Below are 17,490 nucleotides of genomic sequence, written 5' to 3'. Positions count from 1 at the left end.
CTTTTTGAAAATTTCTTATGAAATCATTCATCCATGGAGAGGGGCTTTGGTTACTCTTTTAGTTATGATTGGGGCATGTTTATCAAATAAATTAGTAAGTAAAGCATTAAATTTGATGATAACCATTTTGTCTATATTATTGGCAGTGGTTACTTCATGCCAGGGTAAAGCAGCAGCATCTGTGAGAAGTGAAGCATGATCTATGTCCCTGTATCTGCGATATTTGATAATATTGGGCTTATTTTTGGGGTATGGAGTTTATAGGCACAAAAAATGAGATCATGCTTTGAAAGTCCAGGGGCAGGAAATTGTCCGTGGTGTGCAACGTGGGTCGGGTCAGAAACAGCCATGATGTCAAGCCACGTGTCGGTTGTAGCAGTGTGATGAGTGGCCTGAAGTGGTAGCAGACACATGTTACATGACTGAAACATTGTGGTCAAAAAGGTTTTTCTCATATGTGGTAGGTGGTAGGCCCTAACAAATCGGAGTTTAAGATCGCCCATGACAATGACATGACTGTAACGAGCCATAAGATCGATGAGTGTGTGTTCAAATTCGGCAAGATGGCCCGGTATTGGGGGCCCTATATAACATGCACCGACTAAAACATGCGTCCCGTTGATACTGACATCCAAAAACATAAATTCAGGCCGTCCCTCTCTAGATGTATCAGATGAGAATAAGATGGAAGTAGGAAACTGAGACTTGACATAAAACTGCGACTCCACCACCACGTTTTGTGTAGACGGTCGTTCCTGAAAATATTGTAGCCAGCTAAATTAATAATGCTCTTGTCGCTTGTGGTTGGTTTAACCAAGTCTCCAGAGACCAAGATAAATGTCGGTATGTAATGGCTCAAAAAATGGAACGAAATTCGTCAATATGACTATACAGTGATTGTGCGTTAACGTGTGCTGCCTTGAGGAAATTGTTGTAGGGAGCGAGAGAACGGCAGAGAAGCGCGGGCAGGGACGGCGGAGAGGCGCGCCCCGCTCGGGGCGGGGCCGTCAGAGCCGTGCACGGCGGCGAGCAGGGGCGCGACGACACCGCAGGCGGCGAGCGGCCGGCGGTACACGCGACAGTGACAATTGCGGTCAGGACATTTACACACTCACGCATACCATAACAAAGAAAAAAATAATACTTTATCATTTAATATAAACTTAAAATTAATTGAAGTTATTACTAATTTAATATTATTCATAATAAATTTAAACATGCATGCAAGCTTGCAGGCTCTTATTGTAACAATAATAATCAGTATTAAAAATGTAAGTGGAGAGAAAAATAAATAAAATGGTAGTGAATTCAAATTTTTTTTTAGTGCTATAATAATTCTAATAATAATTTTAAAAAAGAATAAAATTAACAGTAAAGTTATAATTATATAGCCAATTAAAATTCTCAATACAAAAATAATAATAATTTCGTAGAAATTCATTAGAAAATAAATATTGATGTACAGTGTAAAAGAAAATAAATAAAAGCTTAATTAGGAAGTAGAAATTTCAGAACTGGAAATGGTAAAAAAAAATACTTAATCAGTTAGAAGCTGGTTGGAGGTCGGAAAGCCGGGTCGCCACTCCCTTGCTGCCGTCCCTGCCCAGAGCCACAGCACCCTGCCGTCCTGGGTCCAGGTGTTGCGGACCCCGTGCTGCGCCGTCATCCTCTTAAGCACCTCCAGTCGCCGCGCCGTCAGGTTTCTCCCGCACCGTGATGCCCCGTGCCCTTCAGCTTCTTCTTCGTGTTGTATATTCGTCCGCCGATCTTGGTAACTTATGAAGCGGACGATTATAGGCCGATGCCTCTTCCTACCGTCGGGCCCGGGCTTGGGCTGGCTGCCGACTCGGTGCGACCTGCAGATGGCGGAGGCAGGCAGGTCCCACACCGAGCTTGTCCCTGCAGAGCTCCACCACGATGCGGTCGGTGTTCTATGCGGCACATAAGTCTATTTTTAAATGCCTATTCCCACATACAAATCTACACATAGTAGAGAAGAGAATATACTACTCACATTAGCCACATGAAACCTGTCCACAATAGATGACTTGACGGTGCGTAATGGTTCACCTACAAATCTAATCAGTGCATCTTTAGCAATAGAGTAATTTCGTTTAATATCAAACACTTGGAGTAGTCAGCAATAACAAGATTGCTATACACGCTCTTTTACTTTTACTTATCATCGAGTTTCAAAGGTTTTTCACTTATTACAGTGATCAACCTCAGTTTCTTCATGGAAACGTTTGTGATTCACCATTGTAGAACCAAATTAGTTGACTTGACTACGTTCTGAACCGCTCTGGCAATACATATTTTGTCTGCACCAGAGCCGAACATTGACATGTGATTGAATGTGAACATTAGATCACATTGACTGAATTCTAGCGAGGCCTACAATTTTACGAGCTGGAGAGCTGGAAAATTTTCATATCTGTCTGTTCATCTATCCGCACGATATTACAAGCAAGAAACGACATATTATAAATTTCATTTTCATACAGGCAACATTAAGTTCGATAATGGCCTATGTCACTCCATGTTATTTAGCTAAGCAATAGTTTACATCTTCACTTTATGGGTTAACATGTCAATGATAATATCATAAATTAAACAATTTATAAACATTCTTGATTATAGTATATAACATTTTTTTCATTTTACATAATAAAATATGTATATTAAATATATATTTACGACAAAGGTTTAATTTGAACATTTTAAATTTTGCACACAATATTGCCAAAGCCTGTTCCGTAATACGCGTTGTGGGTACTCCTTTCTTGTTTTAACGTAGTATAGTTAAGGAATATAAATTAGTTCCAAATAATGAATATTTCTCACTTTTAAGCAGTTGTTGAAAGGAGTGAGACTTATTTATATCTATAGAGAATCTTGGAAATAGTTCAGTCACCGTGTTTCTTATTAATTTTGGAGTTTTAATAAATTGGCTGAAGATATGGGAATGCCGTACCTCTATTATCAGTATATCATAGCTGTTTAAGGATATATCGGTATAATAACATTTTTACAGATAACAGTGCTATTGAATAAATACTCGCTTCCCTTCACCTCCATGATGTGTGCATAATGGTAGGGATGACAGGCAATTTGTCTTAGTACTTATCAGTGACAGGAATTTAGAAAGTCCTTGCCATGGAGGTAAAGTGATAGATTTTTGTAAAAGCTATTAAATTCCAACTGTATTTAAATACAGCTACTTAGAGGAGATAAATAATAGTAACTATTTGAACTGAAATTGTTTAATTTAACTGTTAGCTTCACCTTAGTCCTCCTATTCCTGTCTAAGCCACACTCAGTCATAAAAAAGTGAAGTTAGTAATATAATACTGTTGTTAGTTAAAGATTTCGAACAGCAAGAAAAGATGAAATGTCATTTCCAATTTAATTTACAGTATTTATTTACGTATTCTACGATTTAAACCTCTTAAAGCATAACACCAGGCTCAACATCATCTAAGTTTGTCTATTGTTTACCAAGGGATATTAGCACCAGTTGAATAATTAATGAGATACATCAGTAGACCACGGCTATGTAGAGAGGATATTGTAGTGGCTGTGGTAGCTGTGGGGAAAACCACGGGGAACTTGGTCACTTAATCAGTGATCACATTAACGCTAAGTGCATCTCGGTAATGCAAAACACAAAGTTAGGGAATTAATCTATTCTGTAATATATATAAACTTTCAGTTATTCCACTGAGACAAGTTATTCTCTTGGACAAATAATTTTTTATATAAAAATTAAAACTAATGAAAATTGTTTTGTTTTACATATTGCAATGAGAAATTTGTCTATTTATTACTTAAATCAAGTCTAACTAAGGATTCACAATAATATTATAATCTACCCTCAAGGTAAGGTTAAACTAATAAACAACCTAAAATATTGTATATATAACACAAAAATAATAAAGTCAACAATATTTTAATTTTTCAAAATGAAAAAAATTATAGAAATTTAGGCTTTAAATAATGAGTAATCCACATTTCATTTAGGCTGTAACTAACTAAGACATCCAATCCTTAATTAATCAAGCAGCATGGCATCAATGATAGCAATGATGGCATAATTTCCCTCAATTAGGAGCTGTCGCAAGGAAGTTATACGACAAGAGAATTATGAAACTAACTTATATATTTGGAATATTTGGAGCAAAATAATTATGGTTTAATAAATTTCTCCAAAATTGACCCAAACTTCAATTGGGGTAGTTATAACATTTTAATGAACGTAAAAATAATACCTGTACATTTCGTAATGTGTTCTGAGATCCGTTGCCATCAGATTTTGTAAATTCTGCATAACGACGTTGATCGGATTTGTCAATAATAGAGCCTACTATAACAGGTCTTTCAAAACTCAAAATGGACTAAATCCTCACAAATGTAAGAGTGCTATGCAAGTTATGTTTGTAGCAATGCCCTATCTTATCTAGCTGTCAAAAACCCTATTGGTTTCTGAATGGATTAAATAAAATAGAACACCAAATAATGAGTTTCATTCACCGGGTATTAATGATAATGCATTTTCAACAAAGATTATGTTTACAGTTAGATCTTGGTCGAAAATATCTGTCTGTAATTGTTGATTTAGTTTGGAAATGTAACCTGATGTGTTGGATCTTTACCAAGATTACGGTTGGTTACAACTTTTCTGTCAGGAATTTCTCAGACTTCTAACTTTACTATCTCATAAAAAGTTTTTTTAAACAAACCTGTTTTGAACCAGTATTTTAGCGATGAAACAAGATTTTGTTTCTCTTAAAAGAATATCCTCTAAGATAAGGTCTGAAAACACAATAGCCATGTTATTTATTTTTCCAAACAATGTAGTAAAAATACTGTCCTGGCAAAAAAATACATGATATAATCTCAATTCATAATAACGTGACTTAAAAATGAATGATAATATGAGTAGGACGAATATTTTATTGTATAATTTGTGTGTGTATAGAAACTTCTAGAACATCTGATTTTAATTTTATCCATTTACTGAATATGTAAATACAAAACTATGTTTAATGAAATATTTATTCATCACAATTGTTTTACATTACGTCCAAATTTTAGTAGTACATAAAGAAACACATCATTTTTATTGTATTTAGTGTACACACCAAATACTCACGTAACCGATTTGGAGTATTAGCTATTATCTTGTTATACATTAATGGAGCTACTCCATAAGCCTCCATAATATAGTTCAACTATAAAAAAAAAACTGTCATCAGTACAAACTGTTCGTACCCACCCACACTCCCTGTGATAGGGTTTAAACATTTATTTTAATCAAACTGTACCAAAATGAAATTTATCTAAGATTTTAAAAAAATGATAAAATTGTGAATACAAACATTACAGTTTTATTATTTGGTATTTTGAGACTAATCCATGCATAAAAACGCAACATTTTTCAAACACACACACACACACACACACACACACACACACACACACACATACACAACACACACACACACACACACACACACACACACACACACACACACACACACACACACACATATATATATATATATATATATATATATATATATATATATATATATACTGAATACATTTAGTAGTTATGTCATTTTGAAGGAGAACGTGCCCATTTATAATGTGGCATTCATAGAAATTATAACTCGGATCTTGAAACTAATTTAATAAATTATAATTAATAATAATTTAATGCTTATAGACAAATTTTGACAGGTTAAACTTTAGGCTATATCATACTTACCAATTCAATAACATGTGCCCCAAAAGCTGGTAATGGTAATTGAGTCAAAAGGGCTCATATAATCACTGGGCCCGACGATCTACGGTAAGCCAGAATCTCGTGTTACATGAGATAACCCTCTCGGTGGCAGCTAAATGTTGTTTATTTTTTATAATTTGTCAGTTAAGTACACTAGTTTTTGTTATGTTATAACTTAATCTTCCACTCTATAGTACGCTAACGTGACAAATTCAAAATTGTGTAGATGTTATATATTTTTAATAGTTATTTTTTGTACACTTAAAAATACATTTAATTTATAGAATTATATATTTCAGTGAGTGTAAATACAACTGAGGTGATGAAGCGCCGAAGACAGACAATCCTGCAAACTATATGATGCAAAACTTTACTGAAGCTAAAAATGTAAATTCTGATCCATCATTTGTTTTAAACCGTCCTATCTTAATAGAGAACTTACTTTATTCATCATAACTGTAGAACTCTAACGAAGATTTTCTAGGAAGCTATTTTGTTTATTATTTGTTTACAATTGGTTATAGATGTAGTAGTATATTTTTCTAATATTCCTGACTTCTCTCATTGATGTCAAAATAAAGTTGTTGTTAAACTTGATTTCAATAATAACCCACGATGCATTTTTGGGGTGTTTTTCTAAAGATTTCTAAAGCAGCAATACTAAGTAGAAAATAGTGTTTAGAGTACTTCTAACCTTGACTTATAAGTTAATTTAGGACTTTTAAAAGAATAAATATATAAAAGGTATTTTTATTGTAATGGACTTCAGTATTGACAGGATTACAAAACCATGAATATCAATAAATTATTTTATACTACTTAACTAAATTTTCAAATAAACATGCTATGAAATCAAATACTCTAACAAATTAAAACAAGTCATAGAAAGAAAAATCGGTTACACCTTGGGTTCAATATGATCTACGTTCAGTTTGAAGAAACACTCGTACCGTTCTTGAAGGTGTTGCATTATTGTTATGAATAGGGGTTGTTTCATTCTCCTGATACACGTGGTTATTTTTCTTTGATTGAACGATGGTAAATGGTGGGTCCTCGCGGGAAATGTTTTCTTTCAACATTCCTTAGATGTAGGCGTCCGGTGTTGTAATATCGGGTGAGTGGGCTGGGTAAGGAAAGTTCGTTCTAATGGAGATGAGACGGTTGCCAAAGGTTTGTTGGAGGAAAGCAATGTTGTTAAGGCAGTGTGACTGGTTGCGAAATCTTGCTGGAACCATTGTGAATTTAACGTCGATACTGATTTACAGTAACAGTCTCTCCATTGTTGCCTTCAAAAAAGTATGGTTCCACTATACCTCTCACAGACATAGTGCACCAAATGGTTATACGCTTACTATGCTGTGGTCTATCTACAATAATTTCAGGACGTTCAAACCCAAGGAAACGTGTTGTCTGTTTATGAAACCATTAAAGTGCACATGACATTCATCTGTAAACCATACATCACTCAGAAACTCATGTTCTTCATAGCATACTACTAACATTGAAGCACAGCACGGAACTCTGGTTAGTTTGTTTCTACAGTTCAAAGGTTGTTGAGTTTGTATCCTGTAGGGAAAACCACCAATGTTTTTAAACATTCTTTGCATTGACGTATTGCTAATGTTCAGTTTAAGAGAAGCTCGCATTAGGCTTCTTTTCGGTAACTGTAACACTTGCTGCAACACTCTTCTGTGGTTTTCATTTGTACAGACAGTAGTTGGCCGAACTAAAAAGCCCTTTTTATGTGTCAAAACACTACCTGTTCTTCGAAATGTTTCAACAACACTAAGAATCACAGCATTACTAGGCGGGTTTTAGTGGAAATGTTCCTGAAAACGTAATGCAGTGTATGACAAGCTTGGCCCACCCGCACGTCCAATTCCGTATTAGTGAAAATAATGCTCTACGATAAAAACTTTCTCTACCGTTGTTAGCACAATATTAGCAAAAAAAAACTAAACTCAAATAAGAAAGAAGTAATGAACACGAAGCCGTGGCAACAATCGACAATTGAATCAGCTGATCGAGAAGGCAACTACAGCTGATTCAGTTTCAGTACTATTTATTATGGCTAATACTATATTATTGAAAACACTGCAACTTGACAATAGTCTTAAACATTTTATTATTATAATTATGAATTAGAGCATAATAGACTTTAAACAAGCTCACGATCTTTACTTATATACAAATTTGTTTAACACAAGAGTGTTATATGCAAGGGTTGTCCCATCGTATGCAAGGTGTGTTTTATCGCTGACGTAAAGCCTCCATTAGCAAAATGTTTACTGTCCTGTATACGAATTTATCTCACTGATCACATATATAACAGCTATACGGTGTGTGACAGCGTCATGAGCAATGTTGGTATATTTGATTTTAATTTAATAATCATTTCAAAGAAAGGAACATATAGAACTTTACTCTTGTAGTTATTGTGTGTCATTTCAATTTTTTTAAGGTTTCATAGACCACTGGATCTTTTCAAAGTGAAGGATTAGTGTACTCATCATGAAGAATAATTATTATTACATGCCTCATAAATTGTAATGTTTACTAAAAATATAAACTTAATTTAGTCACTCCTTATATCATACCTAGTGTTGGAATATTTGCTATTACGGTACATCTGCAATACAAATTATACTTCCCACTAAAGTAAATATTTTAGCCAAAGGAGATTTACGACATAGAATATTCCGTAACAAGCTGCTTAACTGGATTGCTAGCCCTGGAAGTGTGTAAGCCTCTTTTACATAATTGTTGCAGTGAGGCTTGGAGCAGCAGGTGATAAAGATCTTCAAACGAAGTATTATTTATTTAGACATAATTTAATAAAATTCTTGCTTACATAAATATTGTCGTCAATTGTAACTTATTGAATGTATAGAATTTATTTCAGGTTGTTGATTTGTTCGAAATAATATAATTAACATGTGTAGAGCCAAATCAATATGTATCAAGAAAGGTAATGTTATTTTATGAGCAAACCTTAATTATATTAACAATATTTAAGACAATCCAGATTATTTCAATGGTCCCTTTGTAAATCGATTTTGGTTTATAGAATCTCAAACTATAATGTTTCTTATTTCGATACAGTTTAGAAAATATCGTTTACCACTACCTAAAGTCACAAATAAAATAGTACATTGTGGAAATAGCGTTGATGGGGAATATATTATGCTAATGTTTTAACCACTAACTTACAGCACTTTTCCACAGAAACGTATGATTAAATGTCTACAACGGCTTGGGAACTAGTATATATATCGGTAAATGTAAACGTGTGAGTGGCCTTAGTTGCCTTGCAGGTGTTGCCTTTTATGGACGGAACCTAACCTACCCTTTCCGTTACCTGAGTTCAAGTATTTATTTATAGCTGCTTAGGATGTCAGCACTGAGGTAACTGCATACACCTTTACTGAAAACATATGATAACGTAGGTCCTGAAACTTATGTTTCTAACTTACTTTCACAAAAGTAACAGAGTTTCCTTTGGCTTAGTCTGGTATATATATCCCTTTAGTGCATACTGTGCCAAATATGGCACAACTAGTTTCGTTGTTTATAACCTGTGAAGTTAGAATAATTTAAGCTCTACTCCATGTTGTTCCACTTGTAGGACATCTGTGAACATAATAGTGTGATTTCACGCCGCTAGGCTGCAGCACTAGATGTGTCCAATCATTATTGTTAGAAAAAAAGTGAGGTTAGGAAGAAGCACATGTTTCATCTGAGTTTGTTGTTGTACTGTTACTCAGGGAAGAATCGTCATAAGACAGCTGGAAAAATCACCTCATTGCCACCAAAGTAAGTAGTTTCCATAGCAATATCTATTATTTTGTGTTATAAGAGTATTATCAATAATTAGATTTATCTGGTTGTTCCATTTATGGCCCAACCATATAGGCTATGAAACCTTTCTTGCCACATGTGGCACAACGTGGACAAACTGTAGAGTTGGTTGTGCCACATATGGAACATTTATAGTGTATACTATTAGTTAGTCACATATGAATTACTATTATATGAGCTATAATTTATAGAGTTATTAGTTAACTGTATAAAACAGATTTTTTGTTGGCGTGCTGGCTTTTTTTTGTTCTTAAAATACTCTCTATCCCAACATTTCGGGGGGGGGGATGCATCTTGATATCCCCCCTTCTGGCTACGCTACTGTCAAGAATATATGGATTTACAGTATTTTTGTTTTTTTCAGACATGGAGGAAGATGACAGCTGGCTGCTGAGTGATGGTGAAATAGGTCGACGCTCTCTTCCCTCCGTCTTCTGACCTTAGTGAAGAACTGTGATGATCTGGATGCCGACCCCAGACTACTGTCCTGAGGATGAGGATGACATTGATCCCGTCAGAAGTAAAAAGTCTACTCAGCCATTATTTTTAAAATTTAAGTATGACAGCATTGATGTAGAATCCTCAATTAACTCAAACAATACATCCATCGAAGAAAAATCAATGTCTGATCTGAAAGGATCTACTTCCGCCCTCCGGCCTCCTACTTTGGATGTGACAACTGCAGCTCTCACTGGGACTCCTACTTCAGTGGCGGCAACGTCTGATCTGGTTGTGTGGCACCTTATGCTTCGTTTGCAGCAACTCCTACTTCAGTTGGGCCAACTTCTACTTCGGTTGCAATATCTTCTGCTTCGTTTTGTGGCCACTTCTACTTCGGTTGCGACAACTTCTGCTTCGTTTTCGTCACACCTTCTACTTTGGTCGCGGCATCTTCTCATCTGGTTGCAACCCCTTCTGCTCTAGTTGCAACATATTCAGTTCCAGTGTCGAAACAATCAGTCTCATCTGTATTATCTACAGATTTCTCTGCTGCAACTTTTACTTCAACTTTTATACTATCCAAACGGTACTGTCAACGAAAAACGGATAAAAAAGTACTAACAAACAAAAGCAAACGAGTAAAGTATTAAGGGCCAAAGAAACAGAACAAAAAAGATGTTCTTTGAAAAGAAATACAGAGAAGCCAAAGATTTCATGGAAGGATGCATGGATGCGTAAAAAGCATATTACTTTTGATAGGGCAAATGAAAACATTCCTGATAATATTCTAGCCTTAGAGAAACACCGTATGAATATTTTAACTATTTCGTGACTAATGATCTCCTGAAAGGTATATCTAGAGAGTGAGTCTCAGATATACATATCTCAAGTAAATCCAAATGCTACACAAACCATTACAGAAGTAGACGTCAATAAATTTTTTGGTATTTGTATGCTGATGTCTCTGGCCCTCCACATGACATACGCAAACTTTGGAGTGAAGTTTTGGGAAATAGAATTGTTATGGAAACGATGAGCTTGAATAGATTTGAGTTTATTAGGCAAAATATTCATTTTGCGAACAACGAAACAAGTTGTTCAGAGAGGTGAACCTGGTCATGATCGGCTATTCAAATTGAGGCCTATTGTTGAAGAATTGCAGACTAAATTTTCGATCTGTACCATTTGAAGAAATGCTCTGCGTAGATGAACAGATGTGTGCCACCAAGGCCAGACATTATATGAAAATTTTACAGGCCTAAAAAGCGACACAAAGGGGCTATAAATTATTTGTGTTAAGTGGAGTAACCGGTTATGCGTATGATTTTGAAATCTACACTGGTCAAGAGAACGATTTACCAAGGCCTTATGAAGAGCCAGACTTGGGTGCCTGCGCCAATGTAGTTTGTACGACATATTCGATTTATACCTAAACAGAAACACCATCAAGTTTATTTTGATAATTTCTATACTACGTTGCCACTGTTAGTGTATTTGAGGAGAAACACCAAATTCATTCCTTGGGTACAGTTAGAAAGGACAGAATCCCTGATTACTTGCTGCCAACAAATGAGCCCTCTGAACGATATGGAAACGCGGGAAATTATACGCAAGTGTCACAAACATCGAAGGTGTGGACCTAACTTGTGTTGTATGGAAAGACAATCAGACTGTAACCTTATTGTCCACACATGTAGGTACTGGTACAGTTACAAAAGTGAAACGTTTTCAATAAGAAGAAAAAGGAGGTTGAGCATGTTGATTTGCCCAAATGTAGTTACAGTGTATAACAAAACACATGGGAGGGGTTGATAAAATCAACTCGATGATTTGAAGATATAGAAACAAAATGAAGACAAGTAAATGGTATCTTCGTTTGTTCTACCATCTCATCGATGTTGCATTGTGCAACAGTTAATTCCTGTATGTCAGGGCAGCTAAAGCTAAATCCCAAACGACTGTTCTTGGTCTTGCAGATTTCAGAGAGGAAGTTTGCCGTAACGCTTTGCCAAATGGGAACAAACACTACTCCTAAGAGAGGACGGCCCACTCAGGACCTGGATTTAGCATTGGTTGCTAAAAAAAAGAAAGCTAAATCTTGCAAATATTCCACCAAAAGAAGTAAGGAAAGATGAAATTGGGCACTGACAAGAATGGACCTCCGAGCGACAGCAGTTTTTCCAGGTTGCAAAAGCAAGACTTATGTAACTTGTGAAAAATGTAAGTTGCACCTTTGTTTCAACAAAGAAAATAATTGTTTTAAACCGTTTCACTTGACATAATTTAGGTTTTGTTTAAAAAAACTTACACATGTTTTTGTATATTTTAATGTAAAATAAACTAATTTTCCGTTTAACGATTTTTATTTTTGTTCTTCCCTAAAAAAATTTTATATTTATATGAGTGCCGAAAATTATCAATTTAAAATGTATTTACAGCATATTTTGACATAGGTAAACTAGAGGAAGAGTGGTTGTGCCATATGGGGTACAACGTGCGGTAAAAATATTAATAAAATTCTGCAATGATATACTCGTGATGTCCCATAATTTGGACAACCAAAAAAACTATAAATTAATGACATAATAATAAACTCTAAATTTTTTTAAATATTTTTTCATCTATTAGCTTACTAATCCATATTACATATATTTTTTTGGCAAGAATCAAAAAAATCATGCACTAAAGGGATATATATATATATATATATATAGGGATCCGAGTATAAAAAGAATTTATTGATATAAACTAATAAACAATAATTTGCTTTGTGATTTAATACCTTTTATCAAAGTAATCATAAACCAATTCCTATATAGTCCTTGCTCATCCAAAAGCAATGAAACACTGATGACCACTAAATGCGTAATCCTTAAATTGTAAGTCAAAACTTTATAAAAAGTTACAGTCTAAAATACATTCCAAATATAAGTACAGCATGTAAGTACAATAACTACTTTTGTTTCACCAAATAATGAAGGAAAAGAAAGTGAGAGAGAAGTGTTTAGTTAAATTAGAAAATGCAACCTGTTCATTTCTTTAGTTTAAGTTCATTATTGCTTAAAAATTTTGTAAACCCATTTTAAATATTTATTTTAGTCAAGCACTCACTGAAGCTTCTCCTGTCAGTTTCTGATGTACGATATCCGACTTTCTGCCTGTCTGTACGCACGGTAACGTACTGTAGAGAGAGCAGACCCAATATTTATAGTACAACGATATTGATTAAAACTATCATTTTTATCATTATCGCACAAACGAAACTAGAGTTTGCATAAATATAATTGCAAACAAAAGATGAGACATACATGGAATTTGGTAATATATCAGTAGCCAAAATATAAATCTGTGATATAGTACAACTAGAGCTTTAATATTTTGCTACAATAAAGTAGTACAGTATGGAGGGAGACGTTATACAGGTAACTGCTGTAGACTATGGTAATCTCAGGTGTGCTTTGATTAATGATGCTGCATACAGTATAATTGCGGACTCAATCCGTACAGTCGCTAATAGACGGTAATAACTCTGCAGTGACTCGTATATCTTACTTCTAGATATGACTGCGTTAGGAAGATGACTAAAGGCTGTTAATTTTTAATTTAATTTGATTAAATTGGATTTTATATCAGTGTTTAAATAATGAAAGTACACATACCAAGCTACCATAAAGTAATATTGTACGTGATGAGATAATTAGGCTGCATATGCTAACTGTCACATGCAAAAATCTCTTATGTGTGTACTGAGTTCATTTACAAATTTATGATTTGAATATTTCTTCCTTGCAATGTTAGTTATATATAAGACGAAAGTAGAAATAACGCCCGACTAAACCTTATGGTGTTACATGCACCATAACTGAACTCAATGTTAGTAATAAATAAAGTTTTGAAGCAAACCTTTAAGTGTATGTATATATATATATATATATATATATATATATATATATATATATATCAGTTAGTTTTTTTAGGTATAAATAAACATGCGTTCGGACACATAATTTGTCCAGTCCCTTAGTTAGTTAGTTATTAGTAAATTATTAAATATATAAACATAAGTTTATAAAGTATTCTTATAGAAATAGAAGTATTCTCATACTTAAGAAGTGTAATTATTGACAAAAAGAAGTAACACAGCATACTAAGTGTCGCCAATTCTCTAAAATTTCATGTAAAATTTCCAGCCTATAGCTTATTTTATTCCTGAGATTACCTCTGGTAAGATAGAAAGATATACATCATATCGAAAATACATACTTATACCTCCCCCCCCAGCAAACTATAATACTATGTAAGCCTACTAAGTGCTTCAACGATGCTTAGCCAAATTCAACATTGTGTCTCGTTCCCGCACCACCATAGAACTAATTCTTTTCTATGTAAAAATAAAGTTTTGTCCAAAATTTGTATTCTGCATTTGATGTTTATCGAGATATCTTTCCACATGCTACATTAACATTTTTTTATTGAGTTATCTTTCAAGGAAGTTGTTGAATAATTAAAGTTCTAGTGAAGTATGAAGGGTACTACAACGCAAAAGGTTGCTGAAATCAGATCTTCTCACCAACTTTTAACAATAACCTTCAATCTATTATATATATATATATATATATATATATATATATATATATATATATATATATATATATTGTTTTCACATTTATTTATTCAAAAATATTCTCGTGGCCTTCATGGTTTTTTAAGGTTTACGTAAATATGTGTTAATCCCTAAGCCAAATCCTACGGAACATTTGAAATACAATTGAACTTAGTGTTGATAATATATAAATGAAGCTCAATGCAAAGTTTCAAGTGTATGTCGTTTTGTTTTTTACATATGGTGTGAACAAACAGACAGATAGACAGAAAACAAACATATGGACGGAAATAGCAATTCTCAGACCCCACAAGTAATGGGGCTTCACTAATTACTTAATGTGTGAAAAATTATAAATAACATACACGCCTACTAAATGAAATATTAATATGTTGTTTATGTTTAAACTATTAAAACTTGTAGTTAAAAGGTTAAACCGAAAAATAGTTATGTTTAATTCAACCTGCAAATGGAACCAAAAAAAGGTTCCAAATGCGAAAGGTTAGGTGAACCGAAAACAGGAATCGACAAACTACCTGTAACGTAGAAAGATATATACAGAGAAACCCACTCGTATGGTTTAACACTTCAAACAGACCACTGAATGACTAGTTTTAATTAAATAGTTAGTTCAGCTTTTCCCTTAGCGGTTTAATTTGAATTTAGACAATTTTACGAAAGATACAATACTATGGATTGATTTCAAATGTGTGGGAACCACATATATTTTTCGTACTTAATAATTGTGTCGTTTATAGAATCTGTATATATATAAGCAATTTTTTCCTGCAATTCATTGTTAACAGTCTGGTATTGTACCATATTGGAAATGTTAAGATTGATATTTACTATTATGCTTAACCATTATTGTTTGGCTGAACTGACTGAACTATGTTAAGAGAGATGCTAGCTTTCATTTTAGTTATGATGTTTTTATTAGAAAGTAATTGCCACTTGAAAAAAATTATAGTCTGTGTGGTTCATGCGAAGGGAGTGTAGCAATGATTGGATTCATGGGTTTCGGAAATGATTTATCATATACCGTCGGGCTAATTTCTTCATGATTATGACTTGTAATTGATATTGGGTACTAAAATACCTTCGTTTTCTTGGATATTTTAAACTTGCAGCTCCTGTAGTTAGATGAGAGAGAACGTCTACGAAGTGAGCATGTTCCTCGGGTATCTTTAATAGATTAACAGAATTAAATTTGAATTTATTCCTTAACATATTAATATCCAAAGTACTATATAGTTAATGCAAATGTACTGAACCTATAATTCATTTATGGAATACTTTTTTTGTTTAGACTGGCTTGAAATAAATGTTGAAAGACAAACTATCCGCAGTGTCAGGCCATGAATACAAACTGCTAGAAATCGGAGCATATCGCTAATATCGACCTCCTTGACCTATGACTAAATAAAAAATATTATTTTTAACTATTACTAAAGTTCATTTAAAAGAATTTATTTTTCATTGTGCATAATGATTAGCCATTGATTTTTAATGGTTTATTCTTGGATTAATGAAATGGTATTTATATTTTGCTTCCATTTCATAAAACTAACTTAAAAATCCAGTTTGTTCCTCCATAAATAATTAATTATTTATCATAAAATTACAATACTAATGTCCGAGGCAAATTCGCTTTGTCTTATAACACAAACAATTGTTACCAGCTATGTTTTATTTTATGTATAGTGCTGAATCTACTTCAATTTTGTAAATGAGGAGGAGATCGAATAACACTAAAATTATCAGGTTCCAATACTAATTATGGTATTTATATTTTGCCATGTATGGTATTTATATTATAAAAATATGAGCTAGAGTAAACTTCTGTATAAAGTACTGATTTCTATATGTGTTTTGAATTATAAATTTAATCTTCAGAAAGAAATTAATTACTTCACTAACCACACAAAAGGTATTTAACTAGACTTTTTATATAACTCTAACAATTAATTCAGCTGGAAGTAGTAGTTGCTGAATAGTTTTGCACAGCACCAATCTTTGCCTACAGTAAGTGCTCGAGAAAGTGAGAACTGTTTAAGTTTCCTTTGATCCCACTTGTAAGTTGTAGGCAAGAAACTTTGCTTGCGGTGTGTTTGTTATATTATGTTTTCTACTGGTACATAGGAACGGTTCTGGGTAATTCTTACTCTAAAGCTTGAGGACTTTCTTTGTTTCCGGCATCTTAAACTCATACAGTATTAGTATTTAAAAATAAATATTCTGAAAAGTCCTAACATGTGTGTACATATTATCAGTTTTTTGCGCTTCATAAGTATTTATTGGTCCAATAGGCTACCAGGATTGCACAGAATCATAAGAAAATATTTCCAGGACAAGATTGTGTTTATGAAGAAAAATTCATTTTGAAACTATAAACGTAATGTATTACAAAAATAAACTAATTATTAATGCATGGTTATTCATTTTATTATTCATTACAAGTTGTTGATTCTCAATAATTTTTAAGTTTTTACATCTTTTTTAGATATAGATACACCACACAACCTTGCTGCGTGACGAGGTTTCGCTGAGGTTACTTTTGAAAATTCAAGATTATAGCTCATATAATTCTTAAGATGCCCTACGAATAGACAGACAACATTGAATGTTCTAGCTCCTCGAGTCGTAGGCTTAACTAACGCTCTGCAATCAGTTCTTAACTGACAAAATTATTATGCTCAAAGTAGATTTTGATTCTAGTTTACCTATACGTAGTTACCTAATATTTCAGTTAATTTATTGTCTAACAATATATAGTTGGCACTGAGTTTTCAATTACGCC

Source organism: Homalodisca vitripennis, chromosome 1, assembly GCF_021130785.1.
Source record: "Homalodisca vitripennis isolate AUS2020 chromosome 1, UT_GWSS_2.1, whole genome shotgun sequence".
In the NCBI taxonomy this organism is placed as follows: Eukaryota; Metazoa; Arthropoda; class Insecta; order Hemiptera; family Cicadellidae; genus Homalodisca; species Homalodisca vitripennis.
Note: the sequence above shows the minus strand (reverse complement) of the source record.